This window comes from Lolium perenne, chromosome 4 (genome assembly GCF_019359855.2).
Source record: "Lolium perenne isolate Kyuss_39 chromosome 4, Kyuss_2.0, whole genome shotgun sequence".
NCBI lineage: Eukaryota > Viridiplantae > Streptophyta > Magnoliopsida > Poales > Poaceae > Lolium > Lolium perenne.
The window spans coordinates 232,780,550-232,790,901 of record NC_067247.2 but is presented as its reverse complement, the minus strand read 5'-3'; the positions used below and the strand labels follow the sequence as shown (position 1 = coordinate 232,790,901).

Genomic DNA, 10,352 nt, shown 5'->3' with positions numbered 1-10,352 from the left:
CCAAGCTTAGACTCTTCACTCTTCTTGATCATAGTATATCATCCTCCTCTCTTGACCCTTGAAAACTTCCTCCACACCAAACTCGAAACAAACTCATTAGAGGGTTAGTGCATAATCAAAAACTCACATGTTCAGAGGTGACACAATCATTCTTAACACTTCTGGACATTGCTCAAAGCTACTGGAAGGTAATGGAACAAAGAAATCCACCCAACACAGCGAAAGAAGCAATGCGAAATAAAAGGCAGAATCTGTCAAAACAGAACAGTCCGTAAAGACGAATTTTAAAAGGGCACCAAACTTGCTCAAATGAAAATGCTCAAATTGAATGAAAGTTGCGTACATATCTGAGGATCACTCATGTAAATTGGCATAATTTTCTGAGTTACCTACAGAGAATTTTGCCCAGATTCGTGACAGCAAAGAAAACAGTTTCTGCACAGTAATCCAAATCTAGTATTGACTTTACTATCAAAGACTTTACTTGGCACAACAAAACACAAAACTAAGATAAGGAGAGGTTTCTACAGTAGTAAACAACTTCCAAGACACAAATATAAAACAAAGTACTGTAGCAAAATAACACATGGGTTATCTCCCAAGAAGTTCTTTTCTTTATAGCCATTAAGATGGGCTCAGCAGTTTTAATGATGCACTCGCAAGAAATAGTATTCGAAGCAAAAGAGAGCATCCAGAGGCAAATTCAAAACACATTTAAGTCTAACATGCTTCCTATGCATAGGAATCTTGTAAATAAACAAGTTCATGAAGAGCAAAGTAACAAGCATAGGAAGATAAAACAAGTGTAGCTTCAAAAATTTCAGCACATAGAGAGGCATTTTAGTAACATGAAAATTTCTACAACCATATTTTCCTCTCTCATAATAACTTTCAGTAGCATCATGAGCAAACTCAACAATATAACTATCACATAAAGCATTCTTATCATGAGTCTCATGCATAAAATTATTACTCTCCACATAAGCATAATCAATTTTATTAGTTGTAGTGGGAGCAAATTCAACAAAGTAGCTATCATTATTATTCTCATCAAGTGTAGGAGGCATAGCATAATCACAACAAAATTTACTCTCCATAGTAGGTGGTACCAAAAGACCACTATCATTATAATCATCATAAATAGGAGGCAAAGTATCATCAAAGAAAATTTTCTCCTCAATGCTTGGGGGACTAAAAAGATCATGAAAACCAGCTTCCCCAAGCTTAGAACTTTCTATATTATTATCAACAATGGTGTTCAAAGCGTTCATACTAATATTACTACCAGCATGCAAATAAGATTCCATAGGTTTTTTAATTTTCGCATCAAACAATCCATGTTTTAAATCAGGAAATAGAATAAGAAGATCATTCTTGTCCATTATGCCAAACTAGTGTAAACAAGAAACAAAAAGTTGCAATTGCAGGATCTAAAGGAAATAGCTTCGAGTACTTACGGCGCCGGAAAATAGCTTAGTAGCCGAGGTCCGGAGTGTGAGTACCTTTTACCTTTCCTCCCCGGCAACGGCGCCAGAAAATACTTGATGATGTCCAGGACTGGCGCGTGGTTGACGAGGGAGGAAATTCCTGTTGTGTAGCTTTCTGGTCCCCGGCAACGGCGCCAGAAAATAGCTTGATGTCTACGTTCCCCCTCCTTTCCTGTAGACAGTGTTGGGCCTCCAAGAGCAGAGGTTTGTAGAACAGCAGCAAGTTTTCCCTTAAGTGGATCACCCAAGGTTTATCGAACTCAGGGAGGAAGAGGTCAAAGATATCCCTCTCATGCAACCCTGCAACCACAAAGCAAGAAGTCTCTTGTGTCCCCAACACACCAAATAGGTGCACTAGTTCGGCGAAGAGATAGTGAAATACAGGTGGTATGAATAAGTATGAGCAGTAGCAACGGTGCCAGAAAATAGCTTGCTGGCGTGTAGTTGATGGTGGTAGTATTGCAGCAGTAGTAACACAGTAAAACAGTAAACAAGCAGCGATAGCAGTATTTAGGAACAAGGCCTAGGGATTACACTTTCACTAGTGGACACTCTCAACATTGATCACATAACAGAATAGATAAATGCATACTCTACACTTTTGTTGGATGATGAACACATTGCGTAGGATTACACGAACCCTCAATGCCGGAGTTAACAAGCTCCACAATAATGCTCATATTTTAGTAACCTTTAGTGTAAGATAGATCAAAAGACTAAACCAAGTACTAGCATAGCATGCACACTGTCACCTTCATGCATATGTAGGAGGAATAGATCACATCAATATTATCATAGCAATAGTTAACTTCGCAATCTACAAGAGATCATGATCATAGCATAAACCAAGTACTAACACGGTGCACACACTGTCACCTTTACACACGTGCAGGAGGAATAGAACTACTTTAATAACTTTGCTAGAGTAGCACATAGATAAATTGTGATACAAACTCATATGAATCTCAATCATGTAAAGCAGCTCATGAGATCATTGTATTGAGGTACATAGGAGAGAGATGAACCACATAGCTACCGGTACAGCCCCGAGCCTCGATGGAGAACTACTCCCTCCTCATGGGAGCAGCAGCGGTGATGAAGATGGCGGTGGAGATGGCAGCGGTGTCGATGGAGAAGCCTTCCGGGGGCACTTCCCCGCTCCGGCAGCGTGCCGGAACAGAGACTCCTGTCCCCCAGATCTTGGCTTCGCGATGGCGGCGGCTCTGGAAGGTTTCTGTGGGTTTCATCGAACGTATCAGGGTTTTCGATCCAGGGGCTTTATATAGGCGAAGAGGCGGCGCAGGAGGGCTTCTGGGGGGCCCACACTATAGGGGGGCGCGGCCCCCCCTGGCCGCGCCGGGGTGTGGTTTGGTGGCCCTGTCCCCCTTCTCTGATCCTTCCCGGGTGTTCTGGATGCTTCCGGTGAAAATAGGAACTTGGGCGTTGATTTCGTCCGATTCCGAGAATATTTCGTTACTAGGATTTCTGAAACCAAAAACAGCAGAAAACAGGAACTGGCACTTCGGCATCTTGTTAATAGGTTAGTTCCAGAAAATGCACGAATATGACATAAAGTGTGCATAAAACATGTAGATAACATCAATAATGTGGCATGGAACATAAGAAATTATTGATACGTCGGAGACGTATCAAGCCTCTGCATCCCAGGAGCGGCGGCGAAGGATTTTTTCGGCGCCATCGAAAGGAGGGATGTTGTCTTCAGCGCATCCATGGTTTTCCTCTTGAATGTACAACCACTTCTTGCGCCACCCTTGAACTGAGTCAGGGAGTTTGACGTCGAAGTAATCGACAGTGGGGCGTACAGAGATAACAACGCCGCCTATATTATAGGCGACATTGGAGAGCCATTGCGGCGACAAAAGAAAATGCGCTTCCATAGCGCCCAGTTAGGCTGAACGCCAAGGAAAGCCTCACAGAGGGTGATGAAAATGGAGATATGAAGGATAGAATTGGGCGTGAGGTGGTGAAGTTGAAGACCATAAACAAAAAGTAGTCCACGGAGGAAAGGATGAATGGGGGCGGAAAGACCGCGGATGAGATGGTCGACGAAACTTACCCGATACCCCATTGGAGGGGTTGGGTAGCTTTCTTCGCTAGGGAAGCACAGCGCCTTAGGCTTCTTGCTAATTCCCAGCTTCTTCAAGAGATTGATGTCCTGGGTAGAAATCTTGGACCTTTCCCACTCCGCGCTTCCCAGATCTACGGCAGCCATTGATGATTCAGGCGTGCTGCGCTTGGTCAATCGACGCGGTGGCATTAACAATGGCGCAGGAATGCAGCTTGGAGAAGATGAGCTTAGGAAGTTGTGGGGCGCAGGTGGCGGTTTTGCGAAGAAGAGCAGGAGAGCGGCGCGAGCGGAAGTGTTCGAGGAAGAAGAAGGAGATCTTATATAGAGGTGCGACGAAGCGGCGGACCGTTGGATGGAAAAAATGTGTGACAGATGATAACCACGTGCACACAAGGGTAAAAAAGTATTTTAACACTGGAGAAGTTACAGTACGTGCGCCAGGAAAAGTGGAGGACGTGTGTCCCCCACCTACACGACGTGTCAAGATAATGGATAATTTGGGCCGGCAAGGCAGTGGGAGAAAACTTCTCGCCATTTTCGGATTCGCAATCGTGGCTATCATCAGCAATAGCGTCACCTTGTCAGAGAGAAAAATTCGACTCAACAGCGGCATAAAAAGGCGACATGAAAAAATATCGGAGAGCCTTTGATCAAATACAAGTTTTTGATCAAATGCTCGGGGGCTACTTTGGAAAAATGAAAAGATCAAGAAAGACAAAATAGAAATGGCATGAGCCTATGATCAAATACAAATATTTGTTCATAGCCTCGGGGACTACTCCCATCGGGAGCGCTGTTCGCGCACCCGAGAAATTATAAAATTTCGGGAGAAAAAGAAAATATAGCGGCATAAGGCGTGGAGCCTACAACCAAGGACAAGTCTTTGGCTGTAGCCTCGGGGGCTACTCCCATCGGGAACGCTGTTCGCGTGCCCGATGAAATTATAAATAAAAAGAGGGAGAGAGAAAGAAAGAATGAAAAGAAGAAAGATAGAAGGGCAAAATAGTATATTTCGAGTTACAAATAACTCTGCATATACTCCCATCGGGAAAACAATATAAGTCATCTTTGACTCAATAAAATGTGCCATTCCAACAGCCGAATAAGCACTCGACAATATATTCTCAGAACGCCAAAGTTGCGATCAATTTCTGAATGCCGCAAAACTTTGCGAAGGTAAGACCCCAGATCTGTTCTGTGAGGCGTGGCGGCGTCTCTGACGTCGGTTTGCTATTTTTATCCGTATCAACAGATACGAAGAAAAATCCTAACGGACGCGTTAGGTACCCGATAAATATAACTGGGACTCGACAGAATGGTAAGACCTTAAGCGGCACCTGTCGAAGTTTACACCAGTATCCCGAGATCATGTCCAGGGACGTGATTTTGAAGTAGGTTTTTGCGGATTGCCACTAGAGCAGTTAACTAGTACCTGATCCGTCAGATGAACTAGCCCCAACTACCATTATCCCTGCACAATATAGAAATTTATGTGGAGAAATATAGAAAGGTTTTGAATTGTCGAGTAAAAATAAACAGTGGAGATTTTCCCTGACTCTGCGATTCAAGAAAAATCTCGGGGGCTACTGACATAGGCATCCCCAATGGGTCTGCCGATGATGGTACCCGGGGTTTACTGAAGGCTCACTACCCGAAGAATAAGAAGATTCGGGAGCCCAAGATATTGTTAAGGAAAGCTAGAGTTGTAATAGGAAGCATTATTTGTAATCTTGCAGGAGGAGTTAGAAACCTTACCGGACTCTGTAACTTGTACAATACGAATCCCTCGGCTCCGCCTCCTATATAAGGGGGAGTCGAGGGACACATAAGGCATCGAATCATTGTTTAACAAACCCTAGTTTTCATATTCGTCGAGTACTTTTCGGCTGAAACCTTCGAGATCTACTTGCCCTCTACATCCAACTAAACCCTAGTCTACAATCCGTAGGCATTGACAAGTTAATACCTTGTCACCAGAGGTATAAAGTTTGTAATTTTTGGACAAGCGGAGCTCTGGTTATGAATTTTGCAAAGCGCGGACTATCGAATTGCTGTTAAAACAAAACCTAGGGGGTGTCCCTGACACTTGGCGCAACGTGATTGGTGCGTACCCCTTCGTCGCGGATCAGGCTCTAGCACCGTTGGATCTACTTACCATCTACGGCTCAGATCTGTTTGCAGAAATTGGAAAGAAATAAAAGGAAGGAAAAGGGTGTGCCTACGTGGCGCTTACTGGGCGCAGACGTGGCGACGACGTGGACGACGACGAAGAGAGCTCGCCGGCGGTGATGGCCGCCGGCGCTGCGGCGGAGCCGTAGCGAGGTGGCGGACGAGTGGTGGCGCGACGAGGCGGACCTGGTGGTGCCGGCGGCGCGACCTGGGGAGGTCCGGGACGGCGGCAATGGCCGGCTGGAGGAGCTCCGGCGAGGTGAACTCCGGCGAGGAATTTCTCAGCGGCCTGGCAGCGTGGGGGTTCGGAGAAAAGGGGAATGGAGAGAGGGCGACGCGGCCCGGGCTCGTTTGGTCGCGCATGTAGTGGATCCCAGGGAACGAGCGCCCCCGGCCGGAAATTCCCGTACACGAGGGAAACACAGGGATCCCCTCCCGATACGGTAATCTATAGCTGTCCATTTGGACAGCAGAGGCAGGGAATGCAGTGGAAGGCTAGGGAACAAGCAAAAAATCGAAAAATAAGGCTAAATTTGAAAAAAAAATTCACAATACAAATTAGTACAGAAATTACAGGGACCATATTCAACCACGACAACATAATAATCTTTACATCTCCAGCAAAATTCAATTCTCAACAAGCAATTCTCAACCAAAACTTCACAGTTTCATTATGATTTTCGACTCTCATGCCCTTCGCTATGAAGTCTCTACATTCAAATGCTAGTACTGCAGAAGAGAAGTATGTGTTAGTTACAAAATTATGTAGATCAATAGATCAGCCTCCTCGTTCTTAAGGTCGACGAGCTCGTCAGCGGTGGCGTCATTGTTGGCGAGGTAGACGACACCTGGGGGCTGGCCCCAGGGCGTGCAGGGCTTCCTGCGACTCCCGGAGCTGCGCCATTGCCTCAGAGAGCATGGCATCGGCCGCCTCTCGTTCGGCGGTGGTCGCCGACGGAGGCTGGCGGTGGAGCGACTCGAAGGAGGCCCTCTTACCTCCCAAGTCGAGGTCTATGCATGCCACCGCCGCCACCTCCCTCACGCCTTCCCAGTAGGGGCTGTGGAGGTCGTCCTCGTGGGCATCCACGGCGGTCTGCACCATCTCCCACCCGCTGGCTCCGCCCCCAACGCGCACCATCCCCTAGCCGCCTCGCCGGAGCAGAATCGGGCTAAGGAGACCACACATCCGTCGCATCATCTCCCTCTCGTCGGCTCAGGCAACCAGCGCACACGATCTCCCCTGTCGCTAGCTGGAGCAGAATCACCGGAGCTGGCTCCCACGTCAGGTAGGGGCAGTTGCTGTCCGGCGCGCACCTAGACCACAATATTCATGCAATAGACATTAAAGATTTACAATCTGTAACTATAAATCCTACACTACACCAAACATTAATCTGAAGAGTGGCTGAACTAGCTTGACACTTCACATAAACTATTTTTTTTTCGAAACCACATAAACTATACCACATGCAGTAAATGAAATATAAACAATTCGTGCCAGAGTAAACTTAAGAACCAGTCCTTTTTTTAACATCGCCCAAAGGTATTTATTCAATCGACGACATAAAATCAAGCTAAACAACCTCACATTTTCTTTTTGTTGGCATAATCATTTTCTTTATAGCATTGTTGCATTTGTTTTGCTGTTGTATATTCTTTATAGCATGAATATTTTTGTAGGATATGGTCAAGGGAACAAGAGGGGTACAATATAACAAGAGAAAGAGAATACAATTTTCCTAGCACCAACTATGATTAGTATACAGAAGTAACACCAGGTACTTATCATAAGGACTCGGATCATATAGTAACATCAGGTACCAACACAATTTTCCTTCTATCATTCATGTACCCTGCCACTGTACAGTCAAGGTTCCAGGACAGGTAATTCTGTGTTTTTACATCTTACAGAGAAGAAAAGAAATTAGTTGCATATTCAATTAATCAGGTGACAACAACATAGAACCCTCCGCCGGCGGGAATGCGTTGTATCAAGTTCTGCTAACCAAAACCATCAGCTATCACAAGTACCGCGTGACCATCAGCTATCAATTTTGCAAATCAAATCACTCAGCTATCCGAGTAGCTAAAACCATACAATGAAGGTTCCAAGACAGAGTAGCTAAAACCAAAAAGGCTCCAAGACATAGAGGTACACTATGCACTGTACAAAGTAAAGGATAGCTAACTGGAAACAGGCTTCTTTGCTAAATAGAGGCAGTAGCTTTCTATTTTCAAAGCATAAAAGACAGTTAGCACATATTCGATCAGACAACAGAATATTGAGATATTGTACACAAACCAGAAAGCTATGAACAAGGTTATGCAAACCAAGACCAAAAAAACTATACACAATTCTACTGCTAGATATTGTGACCTCATGAAAACAATGTTTTTGAACTTCAGAGATTTTTTTCTGGAAGATAAACTCCCAGAGATACCGTTGCTCTACTCATTCTAAGAATCGCGTCCAAAAAAGCCTTGCAATCCATAGTTTCAGTTAATGCTTCAGGCAACTAAGAATCATGAAACAGGATTTGCATACACTCAATGAGTTAACCGAAAAATGATATTAGAAGCTGACAGTATTTGCACTCCAAAGCTAAACATCAGTCTCTAGATTTCTAGATCTGCAGCGGCAAAAGGAACTCTAGCAAGGAGTTGGTGCTCACATCTCTAGACCTAGAGCCACAATTCAGGAGCGGTAGGAGAAAGACATGATTAAGAATGAGTAGGGGATAACCTTCGTAAATCCCGACCGCCGGCCGTCGTCGTCGCCTCGAGGTTGGGGCAGCAGCGGCCGGCCTGGGTTGGCGGCGGCGCGGAGCGGATCCGGCAGGTCCTGAAGGCGGCGAGCAGTGGGGAGGGGGAGAGGCGACCAGTGGGGAGGCGAGGGGGCGGGCGGGGGGAGGTGGCGGGCGGGGGGGGGGGGGGGGGGTGGCGCTGGTGGGAAGGCTCTGGTTCGATCTGTCCTCCGGTCGCCGGAGGAAGACGAGATCGAGAGTGTCTCTCCCAGCAGCGTCGCCGCCTCCCGTCGCGGATTCTCTTCCCCACCTCGCGAGTGGTGGAACGGGCTCCCGGGGATGGACGCGGAAAGGATGTCTCGTGGCTATCCAAATGTCCATGTGGGCTTACCCGGGGCAGTTCGGCCCAGGGAACGGAAGGCCGGGGAAAACGAGGGGAAACCTCCGGGAAAGCCTGCAACCAAACGAGCCCAAGGGGCGGGCTCGGCCGAGTGGGGGAGGGTGCGTGGGGAGGTGGGGGAAGTGGGGAGGGAGGTGGCCGGGGCAGGTTCTGTGCCTCGTGCACAGTACGTGCGGAGCAGTTGGAGGTTGGGGACGAGCGAGCCACGGGGTGGGCTGGGGCGTTCGGCCTGGCCTGCTGGGCCGTGCTTGGCCTTGTCGGCCCAGGGGGAGGAAGGGGGCGCGAGGGAGGCCTGGCTGGGCCGTTTCGGCCACTGGTCGGCCCAGTTGGGTCGGCCTCTCTTTCCTTTTTTTTTCTATCCTTTTCTCTTATTTAAAAATGCATTTGGTGTGCCAAAATTATTCAGAAAAATGCAAATGAGGTATCGATGGATTCCTTGCAAAAAGAGCTTCACTATGGAACCACCTTAGAGATAAAATAAAATACTTTTGAAACAAAAGATTGGCATTCATGCCTATGTGGCTATAATATCGTTTTAGGGTTCGGGGTTTTGAAATACAATTTGAATTTTCCCTAAATGCAAAATGTCATGATGCACATGAATGCAATGAATTTAGTTTGAAATTTTCATTTTTGAAAAAAAACTTTTTTAGAAAGTTTTAGTTCCTTGTCAATTTTTCAACCAAGACAAACAAACAAGCTTAGATTTTATTTTTATTTCACATTTCAAAATTTGGAAAATTTTGGGATGTGACACCTATGCTTCGCAAAAACAAAACAAAAAAAAAGGAGATTCAACATATTAGTTTGTTTACGTAAAAATAAAGATATAATTTATCCGTTTGCAATAGCTCAGAGCGAAATACATTTTTTATTGTCTTCAAAATAATCAAGATATCACATGATTCTTGTACGGGGAGGCTGACATCGGGACCCATGAGCCAGCGGCGTCGTCAAAGTTTTAAAGGCGGCAGGGGATCGAAAGAAAAAATAAATCAAAAATCAGTTGGTAAAAAAATCGAAGAAAAGAAACATTTATCGTTCTGAGGGGATGACATGCGGGACCCATGTGGCAGCAGCATCCTCAACGTTTCCAAGGCGGCACAGGATCCAAAAAAAAGGCAAAATAGCCAGAAATTAGGGGTCAAAATAACTCCAAGAAAAGAAAGGTTTATCGTTCATAGAGGCTGACATGTGGGACCCATTAGCCAGCAGAGTCCTGAACGTTCAAAGGCGGCAAGGGATCAAAAGAAAAAGAAATAGCCAGAAATTAGGGGTAAAAAATAACTCCAACAAAGGAAACTTTTATTGTTTATAGAGGATGACATGCGGGACCCATGAGCCAGCAGCTTCCTCAACGTTTCAGAGGCGGCATGAGATCGAAAGAAAAAGGAAAGTGACCAAATATCAGGAGCAAAAAATAATCCAAGAAAAAAAACTTTTATTGTACATAGAGGATGACA

At 45.7% G+C, this 10,352-nt stretch overlaps 1 long non-coding RNA gene across 1 annotated transcript; it reads right to left on the bottom strand.

Annotated features, from left to right (window-relative positions):
• Positions 1-6,303: 6,303 nt before the first annotated feature.
• LOC127326117 (uncharacterized) lies at positions 6,304-8,838 on the bottom strand. Its single transcript, XR_007867622.2, has 2 exons — positions 8,489-8,838; positions 6,304-7,059 (listed from the first exon to the last, which is right to left on the bottom strand). It is a non-coding gene; the product is annotated as an uncharacterized lncRNA (long non-coding RNA).
• Positions 8,839-10,352: the final 1,514 nt, after the last annotated feature.